Source organism: Dermacentor variabilis, chromosome 3, assembly GCF_050947875.1.
Source record: "Dermacentor variabilis isolate Ectoservices chromosome 3, ASM5094787v1, whole genome shotgun sequence".
Taxonomy (NCBI): Eukaryota; Metazoa; Arthropoda; class Arachnida; order Ixodida; family Ixodidae; genus Dermacentor; species Dermacentor variabilis.
The window spans coordinates 83,614,174-83,629,701 of record NC_134570.1 but is presented as its reverse complement, the minus strand read 5'-3'; the positions used below and the strand labels follow the sequence as shown (position 1 = coordinate 83,629,701).

The window sequence follows — 15,528 nt, the reverse complement described above, 5'->3', positions numbered from 1 at the left end:
CATCAATGGGTGTGCCCCACTTTGTGATGATCCTTCATGCACTTACGATGTCACCCACATAGGTGGCGAAACCGGTGTTGCTGGAAGTTCTTTTTAGCAAACCGGTGCAAGGAAATAGACAAGCAGAACTGAATTACGCAGAACCAAGCTACTTGGGAGAAAAATAGCATGATTGTGGGAACGAATGGTTCAGATCGACTTAAAGCGATTACGATGCAGTAAATGAAGCGCGCAGAAACGCATTTTATTGTTTCTAAGTTGTTGTTTATCTCAGAGCAAGATGTTATTTAGCCTTTCTAGTCCGAGAGACACTACTTTGAACCTGATAGCATGTCCCAGGTCCTGGTGGGTTTTGCGGTTTACCCAAATAGTCGTAATTGTTGCTAATGCAGGAACAATTGGCGCTGCAAGGGCTGCTACTCCCATTTGGGTAGAAAGTACACTGCAATTGAAATAGAAGAAAACACACAAGAATTGAATGTTACCACTTGGTTTTACTTTTGCTCCTGAAAAACATTTTTTTTATTTTAAAGAGACCAACTGCTTTTGTTAAATTCTTATTTTGTTACCTCGGTATGAGCTACAACGGCTTAATCTTTTGTTATCGTGCCTTTATAAATCAGTCAATTTTATCAATAGTTCTTCGACGCGCTGTTGCACATTTCTGTTGAAATTATTGTATTACCAGCATCACTGCGCCGTCTGAAATTACGGATAAATGTTTACTACTTGCTTTACTTGACGATTTCTGGCAGATAGGGGGGCTGGAAAATATAACTTTGTCGAAAAAATCCTTTAGTGCTCGGAGCAGTTCAATCAAAAGACGCAAGATTTGCAATCTGGTCGACTCAGGCAGCGTAATTTTTAGATGACAGGAGAAGTAAAGATAGAGAATTCAACTTCTCTCGGGCTATCAATTTTATCATCCGAAATATAGGCGGCCATATAGATGCCTCAAGGAATGGTAGGTTCTCATGTGTGCATGTCGCTTCAGTATTTGGGATAGACTAACATGAAGTGCAACTGTATTTTCTCCACCTTGCGTCGCGTTTATCCAGTAGCGCTTCGACAACGCATGTTCGAGTTATTACGAGGAAACCTTCACATATTGCGGAGTTTCCACCCACACAGAGCAGGCAGTGGATCTGAGACTGGTCTTCGACCAAAGCTTACAAGCTTTCTAATCGCTTACGTTTCCAACACCAGCTCTACAAACACCCTTATTAATTACTGTACAATGCTGCGCAACCCTCCACATTAGTTTGAAGTACTGTGCAGGAACTGAACAACGCACGTGCAGACTCAAGGCGTGCTAGACAGGCCTGGAGTCATTTGCACAGACCAGCTGATAACAAAATAATAACAAAATCAAGAAGGCTTCTGCATGTTCCATGACCACACAACCTTTGCTTGCGAGCCTAAAAGTTCAGTAAAAAATAAACCAGGAGCCTGCTCTAACGAGTTAGAAATGCTCCCTCTATAGTAGGACTTTACCCGTTTTCACATTTAATAAGCTACTGATTTCCTCAATAGCATTGGCATCGCTATGGCAGGTATTAGCGCCAACAAAACTCCATAGTACGTTGTGGGTGATCTCGGAAAAGTTTTGAACTAGGAACCAGGTGCGTATCCTGTACATTTCAGATTTTTTTTTGCTCTCACTACTTGTACCAAGAATACCAAAGCATCATTTTCATACGTGCTTCTTGGGTTTTAAAGTTTCCCAAACAATTATCAAAATTGGGCTGAGAAATTATTTTTGCTGTAGATACATTCAATGCACTGCTAATCAAGATACAATTTAACATGTCGCAGCCTAGGTTTCGATTACTACATCATTAAATGAAGTGTTGAATCATAAAAGCACCGGAAATGAGCACAATTCTCGTTGTAACGAAAGAGCTAAATGCAGTCACTACGGGGATCACCTAAATTACCAACATAAAAAGTGTTAAAATCCAGCAGTATGCACAGCAACAAACTAGTGATAGTTTGAATGCTAACCCAAAACAACCAAATACCAAGCCATCATAATTATCAGCAGCAGCAGCCTATTTTATGTACACTGCAGGACAAAGGCCTCTCCCTGCCATTTCCAATGGCCGCTGTCCTGCACCAACCTATTCCAACTAGCGCCTGCGAATTTCTTAATTTCATCTAGCCCAAATAGTCTTCTTCTGTCTTCGACGGCGCTTTCCCCCCCCCCCCCCCCATCTCATGAACCAATACCGTAACCCTAATGGCGCACATGTTATCTAACCTACGCATTATACGACATGCCCAGCTCCATCTTTTTTTCTCTAAATGTCAATTAGAATATAGGCTATCCTCGTCTGCTCTGATACACACCATGCTTCTTAACGTTAAGCCTAAAATTCTTCGTTCCATCGCTCTTTGCACGCTCCTTAACCTCTTCTCGAGCTTTTTGGTCAGTGTCCGAGTTTCTGCCTGATATGCTATCACTGGTACAACACAGTGATTGTACACCTTTTTTTAATGATCACGGTAAGCTTCCAGTGAGTATCTGACAATGCCTGCCGCATGCGCTCCCATACATTTTTATTCTTGCGTAAATTTACTTCGCATGATCAGGGTCTTTTGTGAGTAAATTATCTAGGTAAACCTACTATTTCATATACTTTAGAGGCTGACTGGCGATCCAGAAAGCTTGCGCCCTTGCCAGGCTATTGATCATTATTAGCTTTGCCTTCTGCATAATAATCTTCATCACCACTCTTACACTTTCTCTGTTAAGGTCTTCAATCATTTGTTTTAATTCGCCCCTACTGTTGCTCAACCGGACAATGCCATCTCCAAACCAAATATTGCTGAGATACTTGCGGTCGATCCTTACTCCTGAGCCTTCCCAGTTTAACAGCCGAATACTTCTTCCACGCATGCAGTGAATAGCAGTGGATCCTTCTAACTTCATCGCTATTTATAGAAGCAGCCTCTGTAACGTGTTCATTACTGCTTCGAATGGAGGTATCGTAGCTGAGCTGGGTACTGTACAGGTCAGTATAGAATTCTTCAGCTGCGTTTACTAGATCTTCAACATTGCTGGTAAAATTAGCCTGGTTATATTTGAGTGCATACATATTGGCTTGTCCAAGGCAGCTGTTCTTCTGACTGGTTTCATGCTGCGTCCATTTTTCTTATGGCTTCCTCAGTCTTTCTTACGCTACAATTGAGAATATTTCGTAGTTGCTTCTTATTGTTCAATTTTGACAGTTCCTCGAATTCTATCTGTTCTGTTGAGTTGAACAATTTAATTCTTTGTCGTTTCTTTGTTAGGTCCATCGTTACTTGGGAGAGTTTACCTAATGGTTGCGTTGGTGCCTTATCTCCCATTTCAATGGCTGCTTCTTAAGCCAGCCTAGTTACCGCTTCACTCATTACCTCTATCTCATCTTCATCTCTCTGTTGTAGGGCTACATATTTGTTTGCAAGTACCAGCCTGAATTCGTCCGCTTTTACCCTTACTGCGTGTAGGTTGGCCTGTTTCTTTTTGACCAATCTTGCCCGTTCTCTCCTCATATTGAGGTGGATCCTAGACCTCACTATCTTCTGATCCCTGCGCTCTAGCCGACCTAATACTTCTTCATTCTGCACCATGCTGGGATCGGCAGAAACTATGAAACCAGTTTAATTTATTGTTTCACCACTAGGGCTTTTCCAGGTCCACTTTCTGTTCCTAGGCAGTTATTCTGAGATGAGTAAACTCGAATCGGTCATAGATGCCAAAGCTATGAAAAATCCAAGTTATATGTGCGCCAATACAACTTCTTTCTGTGCTAGTTCATGTATCTTTACATGGTTTAGCGTGAATTAACCTAGGACCATGTAGGAACATGGGAGAAGCATCGCTGTAGATAATTCTTCAGTGTAAGCAGATGGTGATACACACGTGTTTCGTGCTGAACTTTTATTTACCAAATCTAACAGCTCAAAATTTTAGTCAGTTTTTTTTAGACACTGGACCAAAACCCAGTTATGGCAGCCACGTCCCAATGAGGGCGAAATGCTAAAACACCTGTGTACCTCGACTTAGGTGCAAGTTATATAATGGCAGCTAGTCGACATCATTCTCGAATCTCCCACTACGGCATAGCTAATAATTGTTGCGATATTTAAGAACTAATAAATGGGTATTTCTATACTTTCTGACCAACTGTATGCTTAGTAGCAACTGTATACGATTGGGTTCCGACCAAGTGTATGGTGTTTCTCGTATGGTGGGTTTGAGGTTGTTTTTACTTTAGTTTGTCTTCGGCAATAAGGAATACCGAATTTTTGAAGCAGAGTGTGAAATGGTCGTTCGCAAATACTGAAGAAATCTGCAGACTTGAGCCGACACGTAGGGCTCTACAACGAAAGGTTGAATATCATTTATTACGCCCAACATCCTTTATGGCTTTCATTGACGTAGCGGTGTGCAATGCGGAAGACCATGGTAGAGGCGAATAAATGGATTTGCGGGTACACGCTCAAAAGTTGCTCGGACTAGCGACCGCCTCGTTTCTCTCTCCGTGCTCACGTTGCTGCCGTAAACCATTCCCATAAGGTCAGGCTTACACTTTTCTGTCATAGTGAATACATAGTGTGGGAAATTTCGCGCCACGATGAATTTTAGAAGCACCCTTCGTGATATGACTTCATTTTTTCTTAAGAACAGCGACGCAGTTGCGTGCCGAGAAACAGTGTGGGCAAGCCTTGATGCCAACACAGAAACCAAAGGCAACTTGTCTGCCTTAGGAACGTGAATGTAAATATTTTTGTTTTAACTAAACTGGGCTTGCGCACCTGTACGTCACATTTTCACAGCCGTCGTTGTTTCTGTTAACAAGCACATGCTAATAGCAACTCAATCAACAGCCTCCATTTCTTACGTTTTGATTGCAGGTACCAATGCCCCCACCGTCAATTTGGCCATTGGATGCACTGGTGGAAATTGCGCTGAAACAAAATAAGGCAATTCCGTGTTGTTAATTGCAAGCATGTTTTACGAACGCATTTTGCTTTTAAGCACTAAACATAGTAGGACATTCTGCACTTAGTGCGCGGAAGTCATAGTTTACTGCTTGAAAATATATCTCAGAACGTTACCGCACAAAGCTTTCTACTTGGTCACAAGAACATTGTCAAGGACCGTCATATTACTATAGAAAAGCAACCAGTTTGTGGCCAGCACTTTAGAATTTCTTTATTGTAGTTTGATTGCCGAGTGGGTATGTATACAGGGGTACATACCCACTCTGCCATATAACCCGGTTTTGTCAGTTGCTTTCTCTTCCTAAGAAAATGTTAAATTACAATGAGGATATCCCATTGTTTTCAGTGATATGTCATTTAATTCGGTAAGCCATCATGAGCTTGTAAGCGCGTGGGGCACCTGTTCTATAGTTTTCTTGGTGTGATGGTTCTAGTGTTGTGTTCTTTTCACTCACTGTTTATGCTCAGCTGGGCAATCTACCAAAATTTGTTCAGAGATCTATCGTAAAAAACACGCTTATGACTAGTTTAAACTGTACATTTTGGATTTAGGATTTTTAGAAGAGGCATCCGTTTCTTTTGGGTATTTTCTGCCAAGCCACATCCCTTGATTCGCCTTTACTAATAATTAAGTACACAAGAAGATTGCCGTCATACACTTTTCGTTCATTTGTACAATGACAAAATCTTTAAAATTATGATTATGTCGTTGTACGCAAGAACCCGTGTTGCCCATTAATTGACCACTCGCCTGGAATTGCGGCGTGGAAGTACGTTGTCGCGTTGTCGTCACTCCAGCATCTGCACATTTTGCACACATCCTTCTTGTGATCCTTGAACACATTTGTTTTGATGAATACATTTCTCGCACACGTTGTTATTTAATACGCAGCATTTATAACCTTCTGGCTTAGCTGCTAGCGACTGCATATCCTTTCAAAATGTCGAATGCCGCTCTCTCTAAGCTGGTGAAATCGACAGTGGAGCTTATATCGCCTTTTCTGCTTTTACCATTCTAGCTATGTCATCGTACGTATTCTATCGATTAGTGCCACTTGGGCAATGCCGTATACTCTTGCGCTGCGAGTTTTGCATTCTCGACTTCTCCGCATTAGTTCCCATGGACAGCATCTCAGCTTAAGCGTCCATGTCAGACACTCGGTGAGCTTACGGCTTCAGTTTCCATTTGCCTATTTTTAGATGTAATTTTCCCACTACACCATCGAAAGTATGAGGTTTCCTGCGCCCGTATACAACAGTGGAGTTCCAGCACAAATTTATTCTCGCGCTGCCTCATTACACTCAGAATTGTGTCACGGCTCACGTGCAAATCTAGCAAAGCCAGTGTAGGAACGTTCCTGAAAGTTTCGCAGTTCCTGAAAGTTCCTGAAATGTACTGCAGGATGAGCGAGCAAGGCGATTCCCGCAATCATTCGTCGACGTGCTGCTGCAGCCGGCCAACTCCGGTAGAAGACATGTTTAGTGGGTCATATTAGAGGTTCAGGCAGCTAACATGCGCTGTCTTGCAGATAATGGCACGGAACATGTGTCTTAGCCGCCGAAAAGAGTTGAGAGAAATTTGGGCCCAAATGACGCATACAAAGACGAACATAAACGCTTTATTTCTGCGTGTGCCCACTTCATGCTAATTTCCCTGAAAAGTTCCACTAGAACAACTGGTACAAGTTTCTCTCACTTAAAAAGAAATACAACTGTCATTTTCCTCACTATCATTTTAGCTACTAAATCAACATCACCTTTCGCATACTATCATTTTATCCAGACCGATCACTTTGAATTATAATGCACACATCTTAGTGATTACACGACAGTGAAATGCCACTACCTAGGTTGATTGCGACACGATTCATACGATGTGCGCTCAAACTGTGGCGCGTATTCCTTGTCCGCCCTGGCGTTCACGTAACAATGCATGGCCTAGCGCACGTTCACAAATCAAATACTCAGAAGGCGCATACATACTCATGGGCGTGCCACGTAACTAGTGCCAAACCTTTTGAAAATATGCAAATCCACTACCAAACACATTACTTTGGCTCTGCGCAGCTATGTGGGACTTCAATATTTTCACAATTTTACCCCAAGTTACGTGGGATAGCCTGTATATTAGTATATGCACACCGAAATAAAAACCATGTCGCCCAAAGCTCGTTACCCAGACATGACTTGCTTCACGTGCTCGCGAATGACTGACTCTGGAGAGCGCAAGCCACCTCTGCTGCTAGAGGAAACCTGAATTTTTCTTTAACTTGGACAGAAACCTGCTTGAGCTGCTGCGGTGACCTATTGGTTCGTGCATCACCGTCAGTTAAGGGCCATGTCGACGGATTTCTTCAGCGGTGATCTCTTGGGAAAGCTTCGCTAACCCTGTTGTCGGTTTCTGGGAACAGTGTCGGACGACCGCAACCTGCGATAGTGGTATCTCTATGCTTGCTGCTCAGACCGGGGCATAGCACGGAAAACTGCCGTGATGTCGAACGCGTGATAAATTACAAGTGCTCACCACAGCCTTGCTTATCAAATGATGTCGGTCAAACGAATGTACCCTTTCGTAATTAAAGGGCGAAGAACAAAGACCAGATTTCGGTCGCTCCCATGTGGGATATTTTTCGTAGGGCGTCCAAATGCATCTGTAAGAGGGGAATATCCTCCACAGTGGGACATATACCTTTTTTCTAAGCGTTGACGTATGCCATAACGGTGGAGCAGCAAAGAGGGACAATACTTTTGTCTATTTTATGAGTAGATACCCGACAGCACTTCTAGTCAGCCTCCCATAGCCTTGGTGGATGCTTTTTACCAAGACCGAATGTGGTTAAAGGAGGGGTGCCGAAACACCGCGCAAATTATTTTCTTTGAGCTCCGTATGGTTGTCTAGAACATTTTTGAATTTTTTCCCGATAACTCTATGTTTCTCTACATGTCCTTTTTAGCACAAGCGACATCATCGTCTTAAGATCAATTTGAAATATTGAAACCTGTCTAGGAGTTAAGCACTTATAATTGCTTCTTGGTGTATTCGATTCACGAAAAAACCAAAGTCAATCATGTCAATGGAGTGTGGTGCCTTTCATCGGAATTGCTTATCTTTCCTAAGGTCTTTCAACATAAGACCTACAAAAGTACCACAAGAAAGCGCCATGTTAGCAAATTCGAACACTTTATTTGACGGCTACGTACATAATGAAATATGGAAGTGTGTCATCTGATATAATTTAATATAAAGATAAAGTACTTAACAATAAACCGTAACCGAGTGCAGTTTCAGTATTATAGTACAGTGTCGTGCTGTAAAACTATAAATATACGCTGGCTCATTTGGTCGTATGCATACAAAATCAGTGTTGTTATGTGGCCTTTCTGCATAAACGCCAATGATACTTTTTTTCCTCTAAGCTGAATTTTTTATCGAGTAAGTTAGCAGCAGCCCTTGTCGGAGGCTTAGTTAATTTTGCGCAGTTAAAAACGCGCGCCGTCAAAGACTGCCGAAAGTTGCGCATAATGAAGTTTCTTTTGGTAGCACGCGTTGTGGTGTAGCAAATTATTATGGTTCTTATTTCAATAATCAAGTTTATTTATTTTTCTAGGATGTTTTTTTTTTTTTCATGCTCCCTTCTCGTTTGCGCCACAGATACAAGGTCATGTCATTGCTATCTAGCCCTAACCACCACCTTGTTCAAATATATTATCTTTTATCTTCATAGGTAATATTGTTTCTTCATGACGCGAATGACACATTTTTCGGAGCTGTTCTCGCACCTCTTTATAAAAGCATTTCAAATTATACTCACATTAGCAAAAAAGTCAGTAGAGGAAGAAGGACTGTGATTCTCCTCGCAAGCGACATCACTAGGCCAGATGCGTTACTTCTTTTCAAATAAGTACAGGGCTTCTCAAATAGCACAGTCCTCTGTTGACGCGAACGTGTCGGCTACTGACTGGGCATGCTCACGTGGCGTTAAATATGTGTTAATCCTGTGACAGATCAGAACAATTCGCAAATAATAAATAGCACCACATATGAAGCAGTGACAAGACCTTAAGAAATTCGTAAGTACTGACAGGTTCTACGAAAAAGTTAAAATTTGGACGGTGCTCTTGACCTGAGCGTTGAACAGACCAGATTCTACGAAACCATTGCTCGTTTCTCCTCTCCAACACTTCTTTCTATAGGGCAGACGCGAAGACAGCTGGCATACCCAGTCTTTATGTTGTTATTAAATCACTCGGATGACGTATACATTTTGCATCAACATGAAAAGAAACACTTGAAGGGAATCAAACAGCCCTTCGTGCGAACGCGTATGTCAGAATGTCACTCTTTGCCTTTTGAACGAGTTGCGATATCGCAGAATCGCCACATGGATTTCTTTATCGCAGCTAAGAAAAAAAATAAAAGTACGATTTTTTAAATATTTATGCATGGTCTCTCATGATGTTTTGTCACAAAATGTACAACGTAACGTGCTGAACCAAATGTGCATTTCTTTAATGTTCAACATGCCAAATCTTAGTTTCCGGACTCATAATCAAGAAAGGGGCTGACAGATGGAATAGCACACTGTGCTATATAAGTTATAAACATGAATAAGGTGCCTCAGGCCAGCCTTTCTGAGGCATCTTATCCCTGTTTATGACCTTTATACCACAGTTACCGAATTCGTGGAATTTATACATTTCTACAAACATGCCCACATTTTTGGTCAATGCACGCTTCGCTAAGAACGAGTCAAATACACTTCTCGTTATTTCTTAGTGGTCACAGTGGGCTAGAGAAAACTCTGGTAGACGGTGCCGCAAGATATTTCTTAAATTATATTACTAGAAGAGAAAGTAACTCAACTTTCTGTCACCAGCAATCATGGGGAGGACGCAGCCTGCCTCCGCCTTGCAGACGGTCGAGTTCCCCTGGGTCTGAGCGACTACTTCGTGCAGCCGGACGGCCCATGCATGGTCTCGCTGGTATGACCTGAGCAGCAGGTCTTCCCACTGCGCCGGGTCTGAAATTTTACGACCCTCAAAAGAATCGGCCTTGTGGAACGCTACGCAAGATATGTTTCACATCCATCCTACACTTACATAATTGTCATTGATCGTCGTATTGCCCTGTATAGAGCCTGCTACAGGCCACCGGGTTCAGATGCGTTTCTTCTCAGTAGACTCCATGCCACCGCTTGTTTCTTGGTTAGCTAGAGATGAGCTGCTGGATAGCGGACCCGTCTCAGCCGATAGTGATTGGTGATTTATTTGTAGCTTACCATGTGGTTTCTTATTCCCGGCTGCAAAGGGCGGACTTGTTCGCCCAGTATCTCCTCGAGCTACGTTGCGATCCGCCGTCTTGCCGAAGGAGAGGAGTGCACTGGCGTCCAAATAATTTGGATTGTCCCGCGATCGTGCCGCGATGGTCGTCCCCCAAGGAAGATTACCAGGTGAAGAGGGCTGTGCTACTGGTATGCTTGAAGAGAATGTTTCTTTCTCTGATCTTCGGTTTCCCGATACTCAGGGAGGACATGGAGGAGGGTCAGCGTTTCCTCATAGCTGCCTAAAGGTAGAGGTTCATTTATAGTAAGCAGCAAATTATGGGTGTCATTTGCGTGTCCTATTCTCAGACGACAGAATAGAACATCAGTTGGACGGCTTTTCGTTGCGGAGGACCAGAAATCTTACTGTGGCTTAATCACCTAAAGCTTATTATTTGTTTCCGGGTCGCACAAGGGTCGCCAGTGGGTTCGCAGTTTCTTTCGTAAGAAAAGCTTCAGATCTGGGGCAGAGACAGCAGCGGCTGGATTAATAGCATTTCAAAGAATGGAGGGTTCCGGAATCATTTCCGACTCTCTTACCTAAATCAAAGACGTTAAACTTTCACTACACATCGCATTTCAAATAGCGCCCATTGCTCCAAAATTTAAACTTTCACGCGTATCTTTCAGATGCATTCAACTTCGAAAACATATTCGCCACGGCGTTCCCTTTTTTTCTTTAAATTTGACCTCAGTAACATTTGTATTTATGCCAGCATAGTGGAATAAATTCTATGCTGCTCGGTAAACGAACTGATGAGGCTTCAGTGCAATTCCATTCATATATAATTTATTGCAAAAACTGCAATTACCCGCGCACTACGCATTTCTCAGGATGTCCCCATCATTTTTACTAAATATGAACAAAATGTCTTATTTGGTTCAATGAGACACCGGAGAAACTAACTGCGAATCCGGTATGACGCATGGAAATGGGAAGTAATTGAGGATTGAGTAATATTTTGCAACGTTTCGAATTAGGCCAGGAACGTGTGGCTTTCGCCGCGTACAACACTTAGCATCAACCCCAAGTTTTAGCTTTGTGTCTTGGGGAGTTGTTTTACGGCCTTGCAAAACACTGGAGTAATGGCACACACTGGGAAGCTTGAAAACGTGGTTTTCTACATATCCATTCGTGGTTTTCTACATATCCGCATACAAAACAAATTTCGTCACACGCACCATGGTTGCTACTTCGTCAAAATACAGACCATGTCCTTGGCATAGTTTCTTGAGCAGACAGCAAAGTTTAGATGCATGCTTCGTATCTATCATGGATTTTGGACAAAAGCAATATATTTAGAGTAACTTTCAAATCATTTAATTAACCTACACGCTTCTAAATGTCAGCCGAGAAATGGTCCCCATTTACTGCAATTATGATATTCCTACCGTTTTTGGTCCTCGCAGAGATGCGGGGAAACATAAGCACTTCATATGATGTGTCTAAATAGGCCAAACACGAACGAATAGCATAATATGAATCCCTAACACACACATACACACACTTCATTGTTTAGCTGGGTGCCGTCCATTAATTTTCAGCATTTACTTGAAATATAAACGTTCTGACTGAGGTATCTTTTTTTGACAAAGCAATAAAATCTTGCATATAATGGTTTTGAGCACCTTAAGTTAAACTGAAAGATTTGCTGCAAAGAAAAAGAGCAAATCTGCAGATACGGTAACTTAGAGGTAATAACCTTCCAGTATTCGGGGTCATTGTCTCATATGTAGCGCATGTAAATATCAGCATATTTTTGTTACTTTCAGTCTTTGTCTCACTGATGCACATTTATCTTGACGGTGTACACAACATTGAATAGTGCCTGAGCAACGACAGACACACAAGCGCTTCTTCTTTGTACTTGTTTCGCTTTCTTTCCTCTTTCGGGAACCGAAGTTAGGAAGCCTTTATCAATTAGCACGATCACATTGCTCGTTAGTGTAATATTTTTCCCCCTCTCATTCGCACCTTGAGCGTTTTTCTTATTTGAACAACACTTTTGTTATTGACAGCACAGTCCTGGTCGCATCAAGCAACGGTAATTACTATTCTGAAATGGACTGATACCTCTGCACGTATTTCATTAACCTTCAAATGCCGGCAAATAGTCCACAAATGCGATTTTCAAATGTCGTTCCTGTTTATTGCCCATCTCGACAGTGCTTTTTTTGCAAGCAAGAATTATATATAACATGTGGGTAGTCACCTCATAACTGCCTGAAAATGCAGAAATTTATGCATAGTTGACACTGGCGGAGGCTTCCGTCCGTCTAATCACGTCTGCTGCCTCGCCATATCTAATCTATAGTAGGGGTCGCTGACACCAGAGTCACTGTCTTTGTTTATAGCACAGAAAATGGTGTCGCCACTGTCAGTTCTTTTAGGGCGCAGATCTTTGGTGTTCGTTCCTGGGTTGAGTGTTGGGGTCGGCGGAACCGCGCCAACGCTCGCGTACCACTCCTCGCACATTCGTCGTCGTCTTCTACCCCAACTAGCTCCGATTCAGCCCATGGAATCAGAAGTTTTCATAAATAATGGAAACATGTTTTTGTGTAGTAGTAAAACTGAGACAGCTCTTTAAGTGCTGCTTTAATAGCAAATGAGCCATTGTGACAGACTGTTAGACACTTTCGAAAAAGTGCAGTTCTTCCCTGCCACTACCAAGTGACAATATCATCATTAGACAAAATTGTATGAGGCAGTTCTTTCTGAACCATGAGCTACTCAACCGCTGCAAGTGTTTCTTCCGACGCTGCTGTTAAACGAGCTGCCCGAGCAGATGCTCACCGCCGCCGACGTCAGAACCCAGAGATGCGCGCCGCCGAATCAGATGCTAAGGGCCATCGCCAAGAAGACCCCGCCATATGCGCCGTCGTTCTTTTCTTTCTCTTCCTCGTAAGTATACCAACCGCTCTGACGACTTTGCGAAACACTTGCATAGACACTTTATCATTCAGAACCAGGCATTGGTGCAGCACCTCAAAGACATATCCACCTATTCGCTACCAGGCTTCTTTTATGACCATCATGAATTTGGAGAGCGGTGTTTCATGAGGATAGGATATGTGCGGAAAATAAAAAGTGGTCTGTAACAGTACGTAATAAATGTGTCTCTCAAATTATCTGCCTCAGTATATCGCGAAATGAAAACATGCCTGGAGCGGCACTCAACTTTCGCAATTACGGAGTATTGTGATTGTCGGTGCATTTTTCTGCAAGAGCACGTCACATTTGAAGCTTGATGAATTCGTCAAAGGAAATAATCGCTTTCACGACGGGAACGTAAACAGGCGACTGGTAGACACACATTTTGAGATCTCAACTGTACGAAAGCAGTAGCACGGAGTCTGTAAGCTTCCTAGTGGCAAAAAGTGAACTCGCCAGAACATCGAAAACGATTGGAAGAGCCTGATACGTTATTGCAACTTAGAGAGAGCGCCCGAACATGTGGGCGATATAGACTCGCCCTTAACACAAGGTACAAAAAAAGATATAACCAAGTAAAACTCACCCATCGGACTTAAAGGAGTAATAGGTCGATTTTTTTAATTCTTTATAAGTAGCGATTTCGACAAAAGCAAAGGCTCCTAATATCGGTAAAGATTGATGTATGCTAATGTGAGATATCAGTGTTAACTAAGAAGGAATTCCGACCACCCTACAGCTTTATTGTTTGAGTTGTATCTTTGGGCTATAAGTTTGACTAACTTAAGGAACTCATAGTGAATGGTAGTGATGAGTAAATCTATGTCAAATAAGCCGCCACATCTGCAAATTGCAGCATAAGCAACCGTGACGTCAGACATGGAAGATTAAGTATCTTTTGCTGACGTTATCATTGACCTTAGCGCTAGATCTAAAGGTAAAGAAGGAATAGCGAGAAGTGGCTTCCGAAGCTATGCTAGTGACATTTTCTCGCAGGCATTTGCCCCTCAGAAATATGCACTCCTCTAATATCTAGCGGTACAGGAAATAATGAGAACAACATAACAGATTTCGGTGCATTCCAAAATGTCACTTTGTCTTAATGGCTCATTTGCAAGCTCGGGCTTATTTTACAATTATTTTTTAGCCTACTTCGCATGAAACGCTAACAGCCCTCGCTCTTTATGTGCAAGGGTTAGAACCTTATACATGTAGCAAATTCAACTACATGTCGCTTATCGCTAATAAATATTTAATGAAAAGCATGGAATTATGACATGCAGCGCTACAGGAATTAAGAGCGTTGAAATTTTCTTCTTTGTACAGTATAATGTGCTCTGTCGCGGGATCGAATCCCGGCCACGGCGGCCGCATTTCGATGGGGGCGAAATGCGAAAGCACCCGTGTGCTTAGATTTAGGTGCACGTTAAAGAACCCCAGCTGGTCAAAATTTCCGGAGTCCTCCACTACGGCGTGCCTCATAATCAGAGAGTGGTTTTGGCACGTAAAACCCCAAAAATTATTATTATAATGTGCTTTTTCAGTTTTTTTCTAACAGTTCAAGTTCTTGTTCCGTGTTCGGGAAACCTCATTTAGACAGACCGATTCCTCCTTCACTAGGATTTAGGCACCTGGCTCTCATCATAGCGTTTGCTATGATACCATCACGATCGACACAGTGATGGCTGATCACGAAAGGCAGTACGAAACAACCCCTCTTTTTTCAATACGCGCCGTCATACAGTCATACGTGTTTCCTTTTACCTAGGTGCCTGTGATGGCCTCACTCCCCTAGTCAATCTGATCTCTTCCGCTGGCACCCATGTCCCCTGGTGCCAGAACATGATTTGCAGAAACTCATAACGATATAAAGAAGATTGGCAGTGCTGCGCGTAAAATTGAGCACTCCTCCCTCGAGTGTCACTCCGAGGCATTACGTTTTAGTCACTATTTATTTTGTTCTCGCTTTGTACATCGGCACAGCCACACAATGTAAGGAAAACCAACAAAACACACATTTTTAACATTTTGTGGAGTGCATTATGAATGCTAAAATTAATATACAGGATTCAAATCATTAAATACCATCACCCGCTTACACTATAGCTCAGTTTATAGGGGATACACTTCACTGGATAATAATATTATTTGGGGTTTTACGTGCCAAAACCACTTTCTGATTATGAGGCACGCCGTAGTGGAGGACTCCGAAAATTTTGACCACCTGGGGTTCTTTAACGTGCACCTAAATCTAAGCACACGGGTGTTTTCGCATTTCGCCCC

The 15,528-nt window shown here is 42.5% G+C and overlaps 1 long non-coding RNA gene across 1 annotated transcript; it reads right to left on the bottom strand.

The window, feature by feature from the left end:
* Positions 1-234: 234 nt before the first annotated feature.
* Positions 235-9,136, bottom strand: LOC142575988 (uncharacterized). The gene is made up of 3 exons (XR_012826748.1): positions 8,805-9,136; positions 4,890-4,956; positions 235-442 (listed from the first exon to the last, which is right to left on the bottom strand). It is a non-coding gene; the product is annotated as an uncharacterized LOC142575988 (long non-coding RNA).
* Between the last annotated feature and the right edge of the window lie 6,392 nt (positions 9,137-15,528).